Here is a 21,736-nt window from a genome sequence, read left to right as displayed (position 1 = left end):
CCCTTCAGACCAGAGTCCTAGTGAGAACTGCCGTGCCAGACACCTGCCTCTTCGCTTGGCCGCGAGCAGAAGAGCTACGCGGTGCACAGCAATCAAGATGGCGGCGGCAGGCCGTGTGCAGAGGCGCTGCCCCGGGCGCTGCAATCTGCAGCGGGACCGCGCACCTGCGCCCGCAGGCGGCCAGCGAGAGCTCCGCCCCTCCCCGCTGACGAGAGCTCTAGAAGGCTGCGCCGCGCAGCGCCTGAGGGAGAGCTCCGACACCAGGGCGCAAGCTGGGGCCTCGCCATTCTTTGATCAAAGGAGGACGCTTTCCTCTGCTCCTGAGCCAAACTCAGTCGTGTTCTACTGTCTTGAATGACACCCGCAGAAGGCCCCTTGCTGGGGACCGACTCCAGAAGGTAGGTAACAGCTCGACAGGAGAATAACCTGTGGAGCTTTTCAAACTGTTAATCCTTGAGCTTCATTCCCCGAAATTCTAGCACTGAATCTCTGACAAGGAGCCTAGGCATTATGAAAGTTTTGAAAAAATGATTCCAATACTAGCCGGAATGGAGAATCATTACTTCACAGCAGTAATCTCCAAATATTTTTCTCCACGTCCACAGTGGAAAAAAATTCATCGTGTGTCTGTAGTATATGAAATATAAGCCAGTTTTACTGCATACTGTATTATATACTTTAAAAGTATACAGAAGTGGAAATTTTAAAAATAAGATAAAAGAAAAATATTTTAAACTTTGTTTTTATTTACTAATGGCATCAAGACTCTTTTGCCGTCAGTTAAAAAATTATTTTTAGTAAGATTCCAGAACCTTGGCTCTTAAATGTTTGCTAACTACGATAGATGGCTTCATCATACCACCAGCTATGATTTCATGGCAAAATATACGCTTTTTACATCTCAGAATAGCACAATAGTCACTCGATATATAACCATTTATCTGAAAGACGTACATCATTAGTGATAGCAGATTTAAATTCCTATTTCAGAGCACCTTCTTGAGAATTCTAATCTTTGTTGCTGACTGCTTACTATACTTACCGGATCTGGTTAAGTGCCACTGTTTCTATCTTGCCGTGTGGCTGATGAAGTCCTTGTACTGGGAGTCAGAGAAGTATTCAGCTAATATTTTCTTCCTGTCTGCTAGTGTTTGTGTGATTAGTACTACTTCTAATCAACAAGGTCTTTTGCAGGAATTTTTTAAGACTACTGCAATGCCTACTAGGGGGTCTTAAAGCTCTACTGAATATCCATATGCTTGGATTATTATAGGCCACCTTTGCCTTCAGATTGATTCAGAAGCATATAGGCTAGGCATATAACCTGGTCACAGCTAAGCATTCCTCTTCTGTGAGAGACCTTCGACAGTCCTTGCCACAGTCCAGGGGGATGGCCTCTGCTCTCCCTGTGATCTGATAGTTCAGGTTGAAAAATATGAGATCCTCCAAGTTGGCTTGTTTCAGAATCTACCCTGGTAGCCAGTGTATCTTGAAGTAACTCCATAGGCATAGCATCTAGGGTTTTCACAAGGACATACGTAGCTCAAAGATCACCATTCTCAACCAAAAGCTATAGTGTCCCCATTAGGAAATTATAGTTCCTCGAGTTCAATTGCAGCCTTTTACTTAGTCATTTTTTACCAGTAAGCAATGTTGCCTAGCAACCTATCTGACTTACTACCTTTATCAGGACTCTAAGAGAGAAGCTGGAAAGCTAACAGAATGGCAAGTTCTTATGCAGAAGGAGTAAAGCTTTACTAAACTTCTATACACACCATTGTGGATACCTAATTTTGCAGCAGTTAGTTTAGGTAAAATCAGAAGATACAATCTTTAAATTCACTTAACTGAATACACATGGCACACATCAAACTGCAGTTTTCCAAAAGCCAACAAACAAGTGAGGGTTTGTTGCCTTTGTTATCCCTGCCTTGGGGATGCTAACATTCAAATAACTTATGTACTATACACAACCTGGGAATATTTGATGCATGGTCTGGACTGAGGAAGGATTGTGTTATTTGCATATTAAATACTATATTTTCTTATGTTTTAATAGACGTTGTTTTTTTGAGCAGTTTTAGGTTCACAGCAATATTGAGAGGACGGTACAGGGATTTCCCTTATATTTTCTGCTCCCACACATGCATAGCCTCCTCCATTTTCAGCCTCTCCCACAAGAGTGGTACATTTGTTACAATTAATAAAGCTACAGTAACACATCACAATCAGCTAAAGTCCATAGTTTACATTAGAGTTAACTCTTGGTGTTGTACATGCAGTGGGTTTAGACAAATGTATTATGACATGTATCCACTATTATAATAAAAAATAAGAGTTACGGAGAATATGGTAAAATTCTTTGTTATGTGAGGCTTTGACACACATTGTAGGAATTTAGCTTCTCTGGTTCTAGCTTACTAAAGCCGATAGTATCCTCCCTCTATGGAACATTCAAAAAGATGGTGGATATAATTTTCTTATATTTTGGGGTTAAAAAATAGAGGTAGACAGATAATAGATTATAGATAAATATAGATTAGATAGATAGATAGATAGATAGATGACAGACAGATAATAGAAGATAGAAAAATAGACAGCTAGGAATACTAACAGTTTGTTGAGCTCCCCCTCACAGTCACTGGGTTAAGTCACCTCCTTTTTGGAGACGCTATTCTTAGCCCTAATGATCTGTTTGCTCTACCATCCTCATTCAATCACTCTTATCCTCATTCTCTGTGCACTGTTCTTAGTGCGTATTGGCAGGGTTTTTTTGTTTTGTTTTGCTTTGTTTTTTTAGGTTCTTGTAACCCAGTGCTTCTGAAACTGTAGTGTACATATGAATCACCTAGGGATTTTGTTACTCAGATTTTACCTGACACTTAAGGAAGGCACCAGCACGGGCTCCTGATGGTGCTGATGCGGCAGGAACAGGAACCACAGTCTCAACAGAGAGGCTCCAGCCCAGCGATTCGCACACCTGAGTCCCATCAGAATCACTTGGGGAGCCTGTAGGCCAGCTGATGCCTAGGCTTTACCTCCAGTGAGGCCATCCCCTTCGCCTCCGAACACCCCCTCCTGCAGACTTCCTTCTCCTCTAAGTCACTCCACCCAACACACCCACCCCACTCTTTCAAACCAGCTTAAATGTCACTTCCTCAGAGCTCTCAGCTTGGATAAGACCCGTGTCACACTGCCTTTGGGCTGCTATAACGAAAATACCACAGACTAAGCATCTTACAAACCACAGAAATAATACTGCTCACAGCCGTGGAGGCCAGGAAGTCCAAGGTCCAGGTGCCAGCAGGTTCGCTATCTGGTGAGAGCCCACTTCCCTGCAACCTCGCGTGCTGGAGGTGGTGAGAGAGCTGTCAGCCTCTCGTACGGGAGCACTAGTCCCAGTCGTGAGGCTGAGCCCAAAGACCCCACTTCCAGCACCAGCACACTGGCATTCGGCATTAACATATGAACTATGAGGGAACACAAACACTCAGTCTATAGCTGCCTCTTCGTCATAGTCTCTCTCAGTACCTTAATCTGTACCTCGTGACACTCATCAACATTCCAGTTAAATAAAATGTGTAGATCTCGGTTTGTCTTCTCAGATTTCCCTTCTGGCCAGAATCATGCCTGCCGACTTTGTTCGTTGCTGTATCCCCAGTGCCTAGTACTGTGCCCTGCACGTGATAAGAACTGAACCAATATTTATTTATCAAATAAATAAATCAGACTTTGTAAATATATATCTAAGTTTGCCAGTGCAATGCCAAGTAAACTAAAGAAATGAGATTCCTGCATTTCTAAACTATATATAGAAGATACATTCTTACTATTTGATCTCAACCTGATACTGTTAACGTTACTAGTATAATCATCGAAAATCAAATATTAAGCACCCATTTTGTCTGTCAGTAGATGATGGTAAAAAAGATAGACTGGACCCCTGACGTAACAAAGCTTGTAGTCTTGTAGGGAATACAGACATTCAAGGGTTTAGGGTTCAAGCAATTCTCAGCAGACGAATGTCATGCATCCTCTTCTTTTCCATAGTGAGGAGGAGGCTGAAAATGACAAGTGTCAGACACTGATCTAAGCCAATTCATATAATTACTTATGTGCATTAAATCTAACCATTTGGAATGGATTAAACAGAGCATATGAAACATACAATGGGGGTCCTAAGGCTAGCATAGGGGAAGTGGGAAGTTTCCCTAGGGAAATACGTTTGAACTGAGACCTGAACAATAGTTGATCGAGGTGAAGGGTGAAAGGTATAGAGGTTTCAGGCAGAGGGAACAGCATCTTCCAAGACATTATGTCAGGAGCCTAAGGAAGAAGACCTGAGTGAACAGAGTACAGTGGGGCTGTAGCAGCTGTGTAAGATGAAGCTGGAGAAAGAAACAGGAAACAGGTCGTGCAGGAACTTGTAGAGAATTTTGAACTTGACTTTGAGTTCAAAACAAAGTCCCTAAGTAGTTTTAAGCCGCGGTATAATGTGTTCTAATGGCAATGCTGGAAGATCTTCCTGGCTCCAGTAATGATAATTATATCAGAATAAACCAGATAAGCCATTGCTTCTCCCAATGATTATTATTTCATTTTTATTTGGTTATTTATTCCTCTGAAGTTTTCTGAACCATAAAATAGCTCTGTTCTTTGTAAATTACTTGGTGATTTATTCTGAACCTTGTAATGCTTGGCTAGAGGTGTTCTGATATTTATGGCCTTCAAATCTCCCCCAAATCTCATCAAAAAGCCATAATTCAATCAATCGTTTTCAGTAGGGCATACTACCTTAAAATAGTATATTGCCCATTTGGTAAAAAATATTTTAATTAAATATTAAAGTTGCAAAAATTAAAATTAAACTATATTTCAAAAGGCAGAAAAGTATCTTAGTGTCTGGGAAGCCATACAAATGACGATTAAGTTTGAGGAGAGAAATTTTACTTATAAACATCAAAACCTGAAATTGTTATAAAATTCTAGGTGTTTTAGGTCGTCAGTGCTGTATACCCCCTCGTCTCCATGCAGAAAACGTGTACTTTAATTAAATCTGGATTTAGATGCAACAAAATGAAGAAAACCTGCTTCTCAGCAGCACAATTCTTTGTAAGGAAGATACTTTTTTTTTTTAACTGAAAGGATATTTGTTTAACTATTTAAGTGGGTAGAGATGGGAATAATAAGTGTGAGACACCTTGCCCAAGGAGCATTTTGTAGACAACTGGCAATTCTTCCTTTGCTATATCTGCTTTGCACTAAACCAGTGGTTGTAAATTCTATCTAGCTCTACTGATCCCTTCTAATGATAAATATTGGATAATATCCCTCTAACCTCCAGAAATTAAATTATTAGATAATATTTCCTATCCACACACATTTCAAGCAATTCAATAAAATTTCCTAGATGTACTATAAATAGTACAAATAGTTGCCAAATAGAGTGACAATATTTAGGACATGCCTTATACTAAAACTTTATTTGTTGCTTATCTGAAATTTAACTGGGTTTCCTATATTTTTAATTGTTAAACCTGGCAACCCTAATTATAGAAAAGAACATAATATTTGAGTAGTGTTTGAATGTGTATCTGCTCAGCCTTGACTACACTATAATAATGAGGTAGTCGATGCTTGTGCCGATGTTGGAATCACCAGATTGTAGTAGCTATAAATGCCAACTGAAGTGGGTAGGTCTCATTTGCCTCTCAAATGCCATGAGTTGCATGGCCATTAATGATTTGATTTTCTGAAATGACAATACTCTCTTATGAAATTTTAAGACCAAACAAGCCACCAACTTCTTTTGGTTTGCGTAATATTGCATTCCTCAAAAACCTGGTGTATATTGAAATCATGACACACAACATACACACAAACACACATATGCACACACACACACTTTAGATAAGTTCTAGGCTCAGATAATTACAGAATTTCTCACTTACATGAACATCCAGCAGGACATTCGATAGTCAAGGAAGATATTGTGTAATTCTTTGCCATGTGAAACTTTACCACCCATTATAGGACATTTAGCTTCTCTGGCTCCAGCTCATTAAACCAATAGTATCCTCCCTCTGTGGAAACTGTCTAAAAACACTCTCACAGGTTTCCCCTAATTAATGGTAGCAGTCTCAATGAAACTACTAATTTAAACCATACATAAAGGGAAAGTTAAGAGAGAATTTTTCTGGGACAAATGAGGGAAGAATTTGGAGAAAGAATAGACATAAACAATTGGAATTTAATCAATTTCTTCGCTTGGCACATCATAAAACCACTAGTTAACCTACAAAATCTTCAGTAAAATATCCATTTCTCTGTTTCTGAAAGCTAGAATTGGGGAGGAAGACATAGGCTCTGAGAGTATATTCCCTCTTCCTCTTCTAGGACCCATGATGTGGGAACTGGGAAGAGGGGTGGGGAGGCAGTGTCATGGGGAGACCGCCTTTGTGGTTCCCCCCACTTTGTTCTGGTTCTGCCAGCTAGTGCTGAAAGCCTCTGCTAATACGGCAGTTGCTGCTTAATCATTGTGTGTGGTTTTCTTGGAATGATGTAAAACTTCACTCTAGCCCCTCTATCAAGAAGGCCCCTTTTAGAATGACAGCTGTGTCCCTCATGGACCTTCCAGTGACACAATGCCCAACCCCTTCTCTAGCCCACAGCCCAGAGCTCCTGCCCCTCCTGTAATCATCTGGGTTCCTTCATTTGGAATTCTCTTCCACACTGTCCAAGGATCTTAGATAATTGGAGGTCTTAGTAATTGTGCTCCCCCTCCACTTCCTAGATGCATTATATCACAGTCACTTCAGGAAGCATATGTTACTCCATGGCCTCCCTGTATTAGACATCTCCAAACCCCAATGAGTATATCTGTCCCTTGGTTCAAACATACCCCCAAAATCTCAGAGGACTAACGTGAAGCATCTTCTCTTTTCCGTAGTGGGGAGGAAGCTGAAACTGACGTGTTGCACACAGGCCTAAGCCAGTTTGGATCTTCTTAGAAGAAATCTGTAGTCTTCTGCAGTTAGAGGTAGGTAAGGACTGAATACTTCCTTCTCCTCAACCTTGCTTCCATGTGGCACGCTGTAATAAACTTGCTACTGATACATGCAACTGTTATAGAAGGCAGGGAAACAGGTTTACAACCTGTACTGTAGGTTTAGTAAAATTCAAGCTTTCTTGTCAACCATTCATTGAAAGGTTCTCTTGAAGCAGATGCTATGGTATTCACTTAGCTTTCTGGTCAGAGTCAAGTAACAAAATCTTCCATTAGGAAACTGACAACAGTCTCTCGATTTCCTTGGAATCCTAAACCTAGGGGATGATTCCAAATAGCTTAGGCGCTTGAATTTCCTGAGTACCTTATATGCTGTTGATATAAGGGAGAAAGTGGTTGTACAATGTTACTGGTCTATCCACACATCCTGAGCACTATTGATTTCACTAATGAAAATTTTCTAATATTCATTATGCTAATTAGCAAAGATAAGTAAAGCCAATGTACCTTCTGAGAGTGGGTTCCTGATAGGCAGTCATTCAAATGTTAACTAACAACTTTGGGAGTGTGCATGCCCAATTAGGAGACTTCAGATACTAACTAATCACCCATAGGGTTAGCAGATTAAAACTAATTAATATACATATATCACACTCTCTGTAATGAAGTACATTAAAGTAAATTTAGATAGAGGAATCAGACATCCTGGTTGACCTATTTTACAGTCCAATTTTACAGCTGTTTTACAGAGATAATTATAGTGTCCCCTTTAATTTACAAAAGTGTCTTAGGTTGGGCAAAAACTACATAATCACCCTATAAAGGTATTCCTAGTTTCACGGTACATTTTCTGAGAACTCTTTCTCCATCAGGAGAAAGACATTCAAGTTGTGCCTGCAGGTTCTGTAGCACATGTAGCATTCTGTGGGTAAGAAAATGCTAGCCTGCCCTGTTTGGAGAATACCCTCAACAGATATGAGGAACTCTGTAGGAGACCCCATCCCTTGGCTTTGGAGAGATCATCACCCCGTAAGAAGGAAGTGAAAGTAAACCACTCTAACCACATTTTCTAATAGGTCTTACCCTCTGACTCCCCTGTTCCCTTCCTAGTTCGAATTGGAAGACCTGGGCAAGGCAGATGGTTGGTGTTACTGCTGGTTGTTTATACACTGTCCCCTGGTTTTAAGCTCTGAAGGCAGGAGACGGCCCTAATTGCTGGCACTCTTTGGGAATATGCAATACTTCCCATTTTTGGTCATCAGCTTTGGACATTCTAATTTTTAGCCAGCAGTTCTGCAGCTCCTGCTCTTTCTCTAAATTCTGGGCTGTCACATCTTCTGTGGTATCCTCCAAGAATGCTAGAAAATAAAATTTGCATGCAGAAGGATCTGAGAAAACAGGAACACTCCCTCCCACATGCACACACACAAACATCTTGACACACTTGCATAGATCCATGACCTCCAAAATTCAAGGGAAGACATTTCAACTTTGTAGACTGAATGCTTATTTTATTCCCAGGTTTCTGGCAACTGTACAGGGAGGAAGGCATCCTGGAGTAACTGAGAGGTCGTACCTCTTAAAAACACTGTTCAAAAAGCAGTTTTGAATCCACTCTTGGTCCCACCACTGTGATTGGGTACCCCAGCTCTCTTCCTTTGAATATCTTACCTGTGAGGGAATGGTGGCAATGGAAGTGGAAGTAGTCAGGGGCAGCTTCACATAGGTGGCTGGAATTTGGGCATTAAGCTCATATTTGAAGGTAACTGGGGCCGTCATAATGTACCTCAATTTTCCTGATAGAGCCAGCATTTTTTGCACAATTAGCCAAGTATTGTAGTTCTTCATTTGTTATGGTTGCTGTTTTGACCATTTCAGACATGGATTTTCACACTGGGCACCCAGTTCACTTAGAGTTGTCCTTAAGAGTGAAACATTTGATGCAAAAATTTTAGTAACAAAAGGGACCATAGAGATCATGTATTCAGCTTCTTTAGTTGAAGAACATTGTGGTAACAGAGACTGAAGAATGAAGATCTAGTGTCAGAGAACTTGTGTTCAAATCTCCATCTACCATTTATTAACTTAACTGTTAAGAGTTTCTCCTCTTTTTTTTCTATATATTAACATATTGACTTTATTCCAGAAAAAGTTACATTTTCCCTAAAATGAATTATGGCATCTTTGTATTGATAAAAGCATTAAAAATCAAGAAAGAAAGATTAGAATACTGAGAATATGGTAGAAATAATTTACTTTAATAATTTTTATCATATTACATTCTCCTCTTAGCAATGAATAATCATAATTACCATACAAAATTATTTGAAGATTGAGGTGTAAAAACTTATCACAAAACTGTAAAAACAAAACAAAATAAACCATAAATGTACTCTGCAGATGATAAATACTGGCACAAAGGAATCATATAAATTGTCCAAAGTAACACACTACTTAGGGAAATAATCTAGGTCTTCAGACTTGAGTAATGATAACTGACATTGATTAATTGTTGACAGTTCCATGCATTGTGCTAAGCCCTCAATACACACATTTAATCTCATTTATTCTTAATATTGTTATTAATATACTCATTTTCTGATGAAAAAACTAATCTTAAAAGGCTAATACACCTGTCAATGCCACATACATAGTAAGTAGCAAAGATGTATTTAATAAAAGTTTGCCTAACTAGAGAACCTGAGCTCTTGTAGCTAAGTCAGCAGACCTCAAATTTCCATACCAAGATCAAATTGAAAATACTAAGCCACATGATTCATCTAGGCTAAGTTTCAGAACCATTGTTAGGGGCAATTGCCTCATTTAACATATGGAAAACACGTAGCACAGTGCTTGAAAAAAGTAGCTATTTCTTACTTCATTCCTCCTAATATGGTTTACCAGGAGAATTGTTCTGCCATCCCACGTGGGGTGGGGGAAAATGAGAGGGAGTACAGGTGGAAACCAGACATATGGTTAATATGCAGCAAAGTGAAAGTTGTAGAGCACAGAAAGAATGCAGTGGATTATGTGATGGTGAAGGGGGGTGGGAGTTCACACATACAATCAACCCAAAACCCTTCCCATCAGGACAAAACTAACCTTCCCAATGGCCATGCTTACATAAATATAACCACAGGCTGACATAGAAATGTACTTTTTTCTCTTAAGGCTGCCCTGGCTGTTAGTTTTAACCTAATGTCTCCTGTACCAAAATAGGATCGGTGGTTTGAAGAACCCTGTTACTCTCTATACATGCCTCATAATGTCCTGTGTTGGCTTTGAATTTGAGTTAGATAATATATTTCATAATCTATAGTTACTTTAAAAACGAAAACATGTCCAGGTTTCTTGCTTTACAGGGAGGAGTGTGAGAAAACTAATAAGTCTTTTTCCCAACATTGGTGAAGAACACAAGTAAAAGTGTTACCAAGCAGAGGACTGGCTGCCTAACACACATAAAAGCCAGTAGGATGGCACCAGGTTTTGAGAAAAGAAAACCTTTATTGCAAGGTCAACCAGCAAGGAAACAGGAGTCACAGCTCAAATCTGTCTCTCTTATCCAGGCCTCAGTCACACTTTTCTGAGTTAGGGGAGGAAGGCTGGTTTGCAGAAGCCTTGGCCAGGCAGGTTTCCATTGGAGGGCTCTGGAACTTGGCCCTTTATGGTGAGGTGTGGTAAAGCTGCTTTGGCCCCGATCTTCCTGGGCAAGGGACCCTTTGCTTCTGAAAGCATTCCTGCATTCAGATCATGTTCTGGTCCTTTGGCTCTTGTAGGGGCAGAAACATTGGTTCCAGATGTTGTTTGAGGTCGAATTTTTGAAAAATTTGTTAAAACCAACCGTGGAAATTTAGTAAGCCAGTGATACAAGCTCAACAACAAAAATAAAAAATGTATATATCAGCAATATTAAATCAGAAAATATAATGGAGACGTTTATTCCATTCAGAATCATAGTAATTAACTCACCAATACCTGGGACTAACACTAAAAAGAAATAGATAAGACCTACGTAAAGCAAACTATCGAACTTTACTGCAGGCGAGAAAAGTAGACCTAAATAAATAAAAGGTATATTATGTCCTGAATGTGGAACTTCAGTAGTACAGAGTTGTCAGTTCTTCCCCAGTTAATCCGTACATTCTTGGCAAGCTCAATAGAATAGTTTGTGGGCCTTAAAAAAATCAGACTTAGAAGTTCATAGTGAAAAAGCCTAAGATTGTCAAAAACATTTGGGAAGAGCAAAGAGGGAGGGTCAGTCCTAATTGCTACTAAGGCATACAATAAAGCTACGGTTATTAAACAGTGTAATGAGGAAACTAGCCAATAAGGGGAAAAAATAGTCTAGAAAATTATGTGTGTGTGTGTGTGTAACTAAGGTGAAATTTCCACATCAATAATTGAATTTGGAGCAAGTGACTACTCCTTTAGGCAAAGATATAAGTAGTTCCCTACCTCAGATCCCACACAGAAGTTAATTCTACCTAGTCTGAAAAATGAACCAGGAAAAGAAACTTAACAATTAATAGAGCAAAATATATAGAATTATTTTTATTTTGATAAGGAAGATACTCTGAATTGACATACAAAATCCAGAATCCATGAGAAAAGACTGACCAATTTGAATACATAAAATTTTAAATTCTGTATTAGTAAAAGATACCATATGTAATATTAAAAAGAATCAAATGACTTGGAGAAAATACTTGCAACAGATATAACAAATAATTGTTACTATAGTACATAAAGGGCTCTTGCAAATCAATAAGAAAAATATCAACAACTCAATAGGAAAATGGGCAAAAGATATGAATAATCAGTATGCAAAAATAATGTACAAATAGTCAATGAACATAACAAATTATTCTCTACTTCTTGAGTAATCAGGGAAATACATAATAAAGCAGCCATAACAATCTTATGTATTTTCCTAAGGTTAACAAACATTTAAAAGATTGATAACAGGAAGTTGTGGAGAGGATGCAAGGAAATATGCACTATTATATACTGTTGATGGGATTCAAAACTGGTAAAGCCTTTTGAAAAGGTTATTGTTAGTATCTGCGAAACTATAAATGAACATACCTCAAGAGCCAGCAATTCTGTTTCTATGAGTCTAATCTAAACATTTTCATATGTACTAAAAAATCTCCACTGCAGCACTACTTGTAAGTACACACAAAAAAAATTTTTTTGAGGGAAAAAAATTAAATGTTCATAGGGAGTTTTGAAAAAATTATGCTATGGTCACAAAATGTACATGTATCAACAGGGATAAATCTCTGATTATATACTTAAGTGAAAATGAAGTAAACAACGCACAATGTGTTGTATGCAGTATAATTTCTTTCTTTTGCAGTATAGATGTGTGTGTACATATGTATATACATATATATGGTTTTACATATATATATATATGGTTTCTTTTTTTACAACATAGATGTGAATGTATATTGAGAGCAAAGTGAATAGAGAAGAGCTTTAACATTACATCCTAAGTGCTTCTTAATTGTTTGACACTTTTACAATGAAGAAAATTAATAACATGTAAGAAACATTAGTTAAAATTACATATGTGACTTTAGTTATCACGTATTCCCTTTCTCCTGCATAACAACTGAGGTCTAGTGAAAGACCTTGGACCTGGAGCCCATTTGTGAATGGGATTGTGTGGGAGCAGTGACCACACCGTCCTCATTCACACAGCAGATGCTCAGTAAGCACCTGGGTTAGAATTCCAGCTGTGTTAGGAGAGCAGGAGCCTCAAGTACTTGTTATGTGCCAGACAGTATTCTTAAGGGCTGTAAACACTCTGTTACTGCTGAAGAAACCAGTGTCCAGGGCTAGTATCAAAGTAGAAAGCAAAAAAGAACTAACGAGGGAAATCTGGATCCATATTTTATACTGCTGCCTCCTAAGATGGTTATACTCACACATGATCACTGCTACCGCGCCTGGATTTCATCCTAACTCTAGGCTGGGCAGGAGGAACAGGAAAGGGAACTTTACAACAATCTCTTGGTTAGCCTGCTCCCTCTAAGGAGTGATGTGTTTCTGTCCCTGCGCCCTGAAAGAAGCCTAAGGCTCAGGGGTTGGGACAGACGGCTTCAACTTTAAGCAGAGGAGAGGTCTACATACACCTGCTAAAATGAATCCCTCTGGGTTTATGGGAAAGCCTTCACTTCCTTGAAGGAACAAAGTAGCACCCAGACCCAGAGATTACAGAGGAAACCAGTTATTTTTACTACTTCATTTGTACTTTCTAATTACCAATTGAATTCAGTGCACATGAAAGAAAACTAATGATAGCGAACACTCTGAGTGTTTACTGTATGGACAGTATTATTTTTAAAGCTTAGAACTATTATCACATTATCTCTCAAAAAGATCCTATAAAATGGTTATTATTATCCCATTTTTACATTTAGAAAATTGAATAACAACAAAAAAAATACCAATACCAGCCGAAATCCACAGTTACAACAATTTATTCACATTTGTCAAATCTACTAAATTCCACCCCAAGCCCAGACCCCTAATATCACCCAACAAGTAGCGGCATACCAGTCCTCAGAGCGTTCTCTTGTATTGTCTCCAGGACCCCAGTCTGACCTTTGCCAGCAGTGTGACCTTTCTCAGGACACATAATCCTCCAGGGCTTTAATTCCCTCATTTGTGAACTGGTATAAAGAATCCTTCATTTATAGGATGGTATGAGGGTTAAATAAGACAATATTTGGACACTTCCCTAGCCCACTTGCTTTAGGACCAATTAACAAAGTAGATTTATTAATTTGTGTTCATTCAAGGTAATTGGCAATAGCCCTCCTCCATCACAGCTTTCTCACTCCTTGCCCCGGGCTGGAGTTTCTTTGAAAGCCTATGCTTCCTTGTACCAAGCTCAGTGCTTGGCATATAGTAAATGCTTAATAGTAATAATGTACTAGAATAATAATTACTATGATTGAGAAATGACCGTGTCCCTGCCAGTCACTGCACCAGGCGCTTTATATATTTACACACACAATCTCATGAAATCCTTCTTTATACCCTGTAGAAGGGTATTTGTGACAGCCCTTGTGTTGTTCACCAGGTCTTTCCAGCTCTCCATGGTAGTACTGCAATGCCTGGCCCCTTGTGGGTGGCTGCAGTCAGTGGTTCTGGCCAATTTATGAGCAGAAGTGTTTCCAAGCCAGAGCATTGAACTGCAGATAAAAATGCCCTCCAAAGTTCTTTTTCCCTCTCCCTTAGTGATGGGAAATGTTCCAAATATTGGTTGCTCTGTCATTCTGGAGTGTGGCCCATGTGGTATAGAGAACTTAGCCAGCAGTGACGAATGTGTAGCACAAGCAGGAAGCAAACTTTTGTCATTTCAGGCTATTGAGATTTGGGGGTTTTTACCCCCAAATGTACAATGTAATCTATCCTGACAGTATTATTATTTCAAATATACACAGATAAGGAAACTGAGTTTCAAAAATATCAAACAAATATAAAGCTTTCCAAGAGCACATAATTAGTTAATACTAGAATCAACAGTATAATGCATATACATCTGACTCCCAAGCCCCTGGCCTTAACCCTTAGTTTACAGAGGCTCTCAGTGGCTCTTGAATGGATACATGAAGGAATAAATGAATAAAAGTGAAATTTATCTCACAAACTTGCCTATACATATTAGTTTAGCTTTACACTCTGGATATAGTTCTCCATATATCATCATTGTCAGATAGCAACCTGGAAAAGTCAGACTATCTATAGCAGAGACAAAGTGCTGTCTCTGCCCAGGTCTGATTCTAAACATGGCTACCATCAAGAATGGAGACTATCCCTCCCTATTCCACTTGACCTAGGGAAGAAGGAAGATGGAGGGAGAAAAGAAGGAAACCTAGAAGCTGTACCCAACATCTTGCCTTCTGACCTTGTCCCAGAGAAAGCCTTGACTCTGACGTCCCCAGACTGACATGGTGGGAGCTGTCCCAGTGGTACCAACATAGTTCTTCTCATGGACATAATCTATAGGGCACAGTAAGTGCCTGGCTGCAGGGCAATCCACTGCTCCTCAGCACTGTCACAAGAAGTTTGGAGAAACAGGCTCTCATTATGGTTACCCAGGAAAACTTCTGTGATATCAGGGAATAATAGTCTTGGAATATGTGCAGATAATTCACAATCAGTAATCCACATAGGAAATCAGAAATCATTTGTATTCGATAAACAACAAAAATGGAAGGCTCTTTCTGACATTGAGCAATGAGCTCAGTAAATTGTCAGCTTTTATAATTGGTTCAATCCTGTGAAAACTTTTTCTTAAGTAAATTTTTAAAACGTCTTCCAGTTACCATGTGCTTGGGCTTTGACCAAGCCATGCAGAAGTGGCCAATAGTGATATTGACCTGGGCTGAATTATGTTCCCCCAAAATTCACATGTTAAACTCCTAACCCCTCAGAAAGTGATGTAATTTGGAACTAGGGTCATCACAGATGTAATTACTTAAGTTAGTGTGATGTCATATTAGACCAATATGACCACTGTCTTTACAAAAAGGAGAAATGTGGACACAAACATGAGTATAAGGAGAACAGCATGTGAAGATGAAGGCGGAGACTGGGGTGATGTGTTCACAAGCTAAGGAACGCTAAGTATTGCCAGCCAACCACTAGGTGAGAGAGAGGCGTGGACTAGATTCTCCTTCATAGCTGTCAAGAAGAAGTAGCCCTGCCAGACTTCTACCTCCAGAACTGTGAGATGATAAATTGCTGGCATTTTAAGCCACTAGGTTGTGATACTTTGCAATAGCAGCCCTAGGAAACGAGTACAGATATGATTATATAAAATTTCATACCATGTTGGTTTTCTCATCATAACTGAGAAGAAAAAGGGACAGTATCCTACCAGCACTAATATTGAAAAGACAAAACACTTATTAGAGTCTATCATCTTTTAAATACCATGTACACTTCCAGGGATAACTCTGTACACATCAATTGCAAACATTCTTCAATTTACTCAAATTGCCTTCCTTTACTACAAGGAAAACACAGCTGGCACCCTCAGAAAATATGATAGCATGAAAGTAATTGGGTAAAGAGTACTAAGCATTGGATTCTATTTTTTCATACCCTTTTTTAAATAGAAATTTGCATCTTAGTTAAGATTTCTATGCTTATTGAGCATGTTTTTAAATTAGACCCGAAATTCTAAGGAAAAAGGAAAAGGAAAGATGTTTTTGTTAACTTTAAGACAGATATGGGAACTAAAGAGAAACAGTTTGTACAGATTACCCAGGACTGCTTACCTTTACATCCCTTTGAAACCAAGCAGGACCCTGCGAGGACTTCCTAGGTACAAAAGCCCCTAGGTTTTCCCTGAATTCCAAAGAGCAGGCTCAAGCAGTTAATGATTAGAACAACAGTCACAGGACTCTTGAAGGGGTATAGATAACAATCTGATGCATATCTTTGAGTTATTATGGAGAAACTAAGACCCCAACCCAGTAGAAGATGGTGACTATAAGCCAACCACAAGTATGTAGACCCCAGACTGCTTGGAACCAGAAGGTTGATGGCTGACATTCCCAAAACACCAGCCTGTTGCCTCACCACCAACCAATCAGAAGAAGGTCCATGAGCTGATCACGCATCCTACAACCTTCTCCATTAACACTGTCTTTAAAAACTCTCACCTGAAAGCCATTGGGCAGTTCACATCTTTTGAGGATGAGCTGCCTTTTCTTTTTGCTTGGTGCCCTGCAATAAACCCTTACTTTGCTGCAAACCTGCATCATAGTTTGGCTTTCTGCAACGTGCACACACACCCTGCCCTTGCTCTGTGTTCAGTGTGGGGGCGGTAGGGGGTGGGGGTAGGGGTTGCACAGGAGTAAAGTATAAGCATGTTCAAGTTTGGGAAGAGAAAAACCTAACATGTTTTAATTTATTAGATTTATCTATTTTCTAGAACATTACACTTTTCCAACATAAGAGCAGAAACTACATGTATATACTGTATTCAAGTTAAGTTAGAAAATCCAAACAAAAGACACACATGTCTAAAAGGCTGACTAGATAGTAAAGAAAATCGGAGGAAGTGTCTTCTGCCCTGCCACTGCTGGCAGGAACGTGTTTAGCACCTTTATTCCAACTCTCAGTGCCTAATCACACGGCATGTTAGCGACTGCTCTCTGATATTTCACTGCTATTAGTGTTAAGATGACATTAACTGTACTCTTTTCCCACTTCCTGGGACAAGATCAGGATTGACATTTCCTTGTTCCTGAATATTACAGTTTTAAGTGCTGGTTCTTGGCTCTTGTGTGATCTCAGACCCCCTTGAGTAGCTGATAAACATTATGGACCCACTCATGAGAAAAATGCATAAGCATAAATATGCCCAAAATTTGGGAAATAATCTCAAGGGTTTTCTGAAGCTCAAGGATGGATCTCAGGCTAAAAATCCTTACTCAAAATGTTAAACCCCACGCCCGACACATTTCTAATTTCTAATTTCAGTTTATCTTCAATGCCAGCTTAAGTATCACCTCTTGCAGGAAGCCCTCCCCTGACACTCCAGCCCAAGCTGATTATTCCTTTCTCTGAACTTCTACTGCATTAGTTAGTATCCACCAACTTAGTCTTTTATTGATTAATATTTTCTTCCTTCTTACTTTCTTCTTGCCAACTGGATCATAAAGTCATTGAGGAAAAGTGCCTTGTCTTACATTACAGCAACTAGCCGATACCTCAGCATATATACTAGGTGCTAAACAAATATTTATTGCATGATGACTAATTTCCTTCCTTGATACACAGTTTCCTAATACACACCATAATTCTTCCATCATTTAGGAAAGAAAGGGCTGTAATATTGTGAAATTGTTGCCGAGTCCAAGCGCATTCTGCTCACTGCATGACAGGCCAAAAAATCAGGAGACGAGGTGCTGGGGCAAGGAGTAGTGACTTTATTCAGAAAGCTGGCAGACTGACAGGATGGCAGACTAATGTCTTGGAGAACCATCCTGCTCTAGTCAGAATACAGGCTCCTTTTATACAAAAAAATAAGGGAGGGGGTGTGGTTGATTGTTGTAATCTTCTTGTTGCAGGCACTTTGTTCTTGCATCCGTCCCTGTCCCATGGGCTACGTCATGGTGTCCCTGTAAATCTCCAACAAAACAAAGGTTATTCTCTACTTCAGTATAGTAAGAAAAATATATTTGGTCATTCAGGCTCCTGGCCAGAGCTCCTACAACACGTGTAATTTCCTAAGTGATAAGAGCTAAAGGAGCACCTTTGGTTATTATTCTTAACAAGCCCCCTTTCAACCACACCTGAGTTTATGTTAATGAAATGACTTTTGGAAAGCCCCTAAGAATGGAGGATGCTGTTTGCCAGAGGAACTAACTTTGTGATTTGAGAGTTGGAACTTTCAGCCTCACCCGCTGGTCTCTGAGGGGAGATAGGCTGGAGATGGACTTAATCCCCAATAGTCAATGATTTAATTAATTATGCCTGAGTAATGGGATCTTCATAGAAAGCCTAGACAAAGGGATTCAGAGAGCTTTCAGGTTGCTGAACACATCAAGGTGCCAAGAGGGTAGTGTTCTCAGAGAGGGCATGAAAGCTCCACATCCCTTCCCCCTTACCTTGCCGTGCCCATCTCTTCATCCTGGCTGTTCCTGAGTTATTAGTCTTTATAATAAACCAGTAATCCAGTGAGTAAACTACTTTTTTTTGAGTTGTCTGAGCCACTGTAGCAAATTATCAAACCCGAGGAGGGGGGCATGGGAATTTCCAATTTACAGCCAGTTGGTCAGCAGCTCCTTTGACAGCTTGGACTTGGAATTGGTGTCTGAAGTTGTTGGGGGGGAAGCAGTTTCATGGAACTGAGTCTTTAACGTGGAGTCTGCGCTAACTCCAGGCAGTAGGTGTCAGAAATGAATTCAACTATAGGACACCCAGTAGGTGTCCACAGAAAATTGGAGAATTGGTTGATGCGGGTAAAACCCTCACATTTGGTGTCAGAAGTGTTGGTGAGAGTAGAGAAAATGAAGGAGGTTTTCTTTTAGAGGCTTTCATAATTCTATATAAAATGTAATTGAATAGTCAGAAGCTGTGAGATTAACAGGAAACTCAGTTCTATACTTTACAGAATAGTATCAGCCCTATAAGAAAGGAAAAACATTCCCCAACACAGAAAGAACCCATAGCACGCAGAAACAGAGATTACACTTGGGTGAGACCTACTTCCCCACAATCCCTACAGAGAAGACAACAGACTGAAAATGATTGATTAGTGAGAAACTAATTCGAGGAGAAATTTCTTTACCATGTTCACTAAGCAGAGAATATGTTTAATGAGTGTGGAAAGATACAGCATGCCGTTGAAATAGGTGTTCTGGTCACTCATTTCAACTAATTGGGTGTAAATGGAAGCTTGTTTTTAAGTGATGTTAAAGATCAATATAAAAAAAAAGTAAGTTGTAACTCTCATATAGAAATGAATGTGAATACATGCTAAAGCTTTTCTTAATTCTTTAATTGGTAAGATGTTATAATCTGTTCAAAGGAGAATTCAAAGAACAGGCACATTTATAGATAAGGAATATTGAAATGAATGTGCTAATGGAGGCAAAACTAACTTAATTCCTCAGTGAGGAGAAGAAAGTCAATTGAACCTCTACAGGACAGAGCTTTTATGTCTATAGACAAGAATTATTTTGCATTGTATCAATTATCTACAAATTTTGGAGCTGTGAAATAGCTCCTATAGACTTGATATCAGATAACCTGGGAAGATGTGCTCAATATTTAGAGATCTCCTTCAGAGATTTAGAAAATATACACAAAGCATGTCAGTTTATTATTCTTAAGGCATTTAAGCATTGTTTGAACAGAACTGCCAACATTTTAAGCCTGCAAAAATTAGAAGACTCATCCAAAGCAATCTATCATTGGTGGCAGTTTGGCCTTCACACGTCTGAGAGCTGCATAGAGGTGGGCCACACTGCGTGTGTTCACCCTTAGAATAATTCCTACCAAGATGATAATTCTCTCTTCCCAGAGAGTTCAGTGATCTATCCTCTGTTGTAATTATCTCCTGATAATAACTCTTGAAGACTTTATAAAAAAACATTCTATTGTGTTCATCTTGAATATTGAAAATTTTATCACTTGGTGAGTCATCTTTATATACATTTGCTTACTTTAACTTTAGAGTTTGTTTTGTAAGTGTTCAGTATGTTAAACTAATTAAAGAGGGAGGCCATTAGACTGAGGTGGCTCTAATGCTTTGGTGGCTTGTGTAAGCAAACCAAAACTGAAGCCTGTAAATGCCTCAGGGTTGAGAGATTGAAACCAAAGGACAACCAATCACAAATAGCCAACTAGGTTTGAAGCCATAGCCAGGCAAGTAACTTCCTATCTTTGCTTCACCTTCTGTATGCAAGACTTCCCCCTGGCTCCTGTTGGAGGAACACTCGTAACCACTACCATTTTGGTGCAACCCAATTTGAATTGATTTTTGCTCAAATAAACTCTTAAAAAGGCTAATACCTCAGTTTATCTTTTAACAAGTATTGCACTTCCTCTGCATTTTACATTTTACCTATATTTGCTTCGAACCAGGTTTATTGTAAAATGTAAACCTGCTTCATTATCTCTCTGAAAATTTTGAATTTTAAATTAAATCCTCCCAAAGATAAGTTTATCTACTTACTTATTTTAAACAACCTTAGAATGTCATGTTTCATTCAATTTTTATGCTTTTTTTTTTAATGTTAAGAAAGAGACAACGGGCCCCAAATGGAGTCACTTGTGTGTCATCAAACCAAAAGTCATCAAACCAAGATTTAATACTTAACCTAACTGCAGTTTCAACATCCCTCAGGAATATAATCTTAACCAGTCAGTCTAGAATGTCCTGGTCAGCACTAGTGAGGTAATCTACCTGATAGAATTCTTTCATCTCCTAAAGGATGGTGACCTTGTCTGAAATAATCCACTCTTTTTCTCCTTCTGCCTATAAAAGCCTTCCATTTTGTATAAGTCCTCCAAGCTCTTTTCTTTTTGCTATATACGATGCTGCCTCATTCTTGAATCATTGAATAAAGCCTATTAGATCTTCAGATTTACACAGTTGAATTTTTTTTAACAGATTTGGTGGCAACAGTGAGATCAAAGGAGACTTACACCAGTTTTGAGGTCACACAAAACACAGGCATGGTACCTACAAACATTTTTAGGTTCTCTTTCTTGCTTTTTCTGAGGCCCTGTGGAAGTTCCTCTCAGTTCTGAGCTTAAATCCCAGTATAACTGGAGTTTCACAGTTCCCCATTTCACTGGAAACCTGAGCCCTTGGTTCTGTCCTAGATTCCACAGTGGGAATTGCTGGTGGCAGCTCAAGTTCCACATTTGTTTGGAATCAGTCCACAGTCCCCATTCCTTGGGTTCTGCTGGTTCCGTTCTTTTCCCAGTCCCCAACTTCCACATTGGGAACTGTTGGTTGTAACTGGCCAGAGTTGGACCTGATCTAACTTAAAAACTGGATTGGGTTCAGAACTGGACTGGGTCTGGTGTTGGACTAGGTCTGACTTGAGCTTGAGTGGACCCAGTAAAGGCTATTGCTAACAGGGACCTTGGAAGCCGAAAGGGGAAAGAAAAAAAAAAAGGCAGCAAAATTGGTGGGCATGGGTTGAGCATTTATAAGCTGTTAGAGTGTTTGCCACCTCACTCTAA

The 21,736-nt window shown here is 39.3% G+C and overlaps 1 long non-coding RNA gene across 1 annotated transcript in view; it reads left to right on the top strand.

Moving 5' to 3' along the window:
* Positions 1-290: 290 nt before the first annotated feature.
* Positions 291-21,736, top strand: part of LOC140696595 (uncharacterized) — a 33,842-nt gene continuing 12,396 nt past the window's right edge. Inside the window, exons 1-2 of the long non-coding RNA XR_012073090.1 lie at positions 291-398; positions 6,950-7,039. This is a non-coding gene — a long non-coding RNA (uncharacterized lncRNA). The remainder of the gene's footprint in view (positions 399-6,949; positions 7,040-21,736) is intronic.

Source organism: Vicugna pacos, chromosome 5 (genome assembly GCF_048564905.1).
Source record: "Vicugna pacos chromosome 5, VicPac4, whole genome shotgun sequence".
In the NCBI taxonomy this organism is placed as follows: domain Eukaryota; kingdom Metazoa; phylum Chordata; class Mammalia; order Artiodactyla; family Camelidae; genus Vicugna; species Vicugna pacos.
This window is presented reverse-complemented; position numbering and strand designations above follow the sequence as displayed.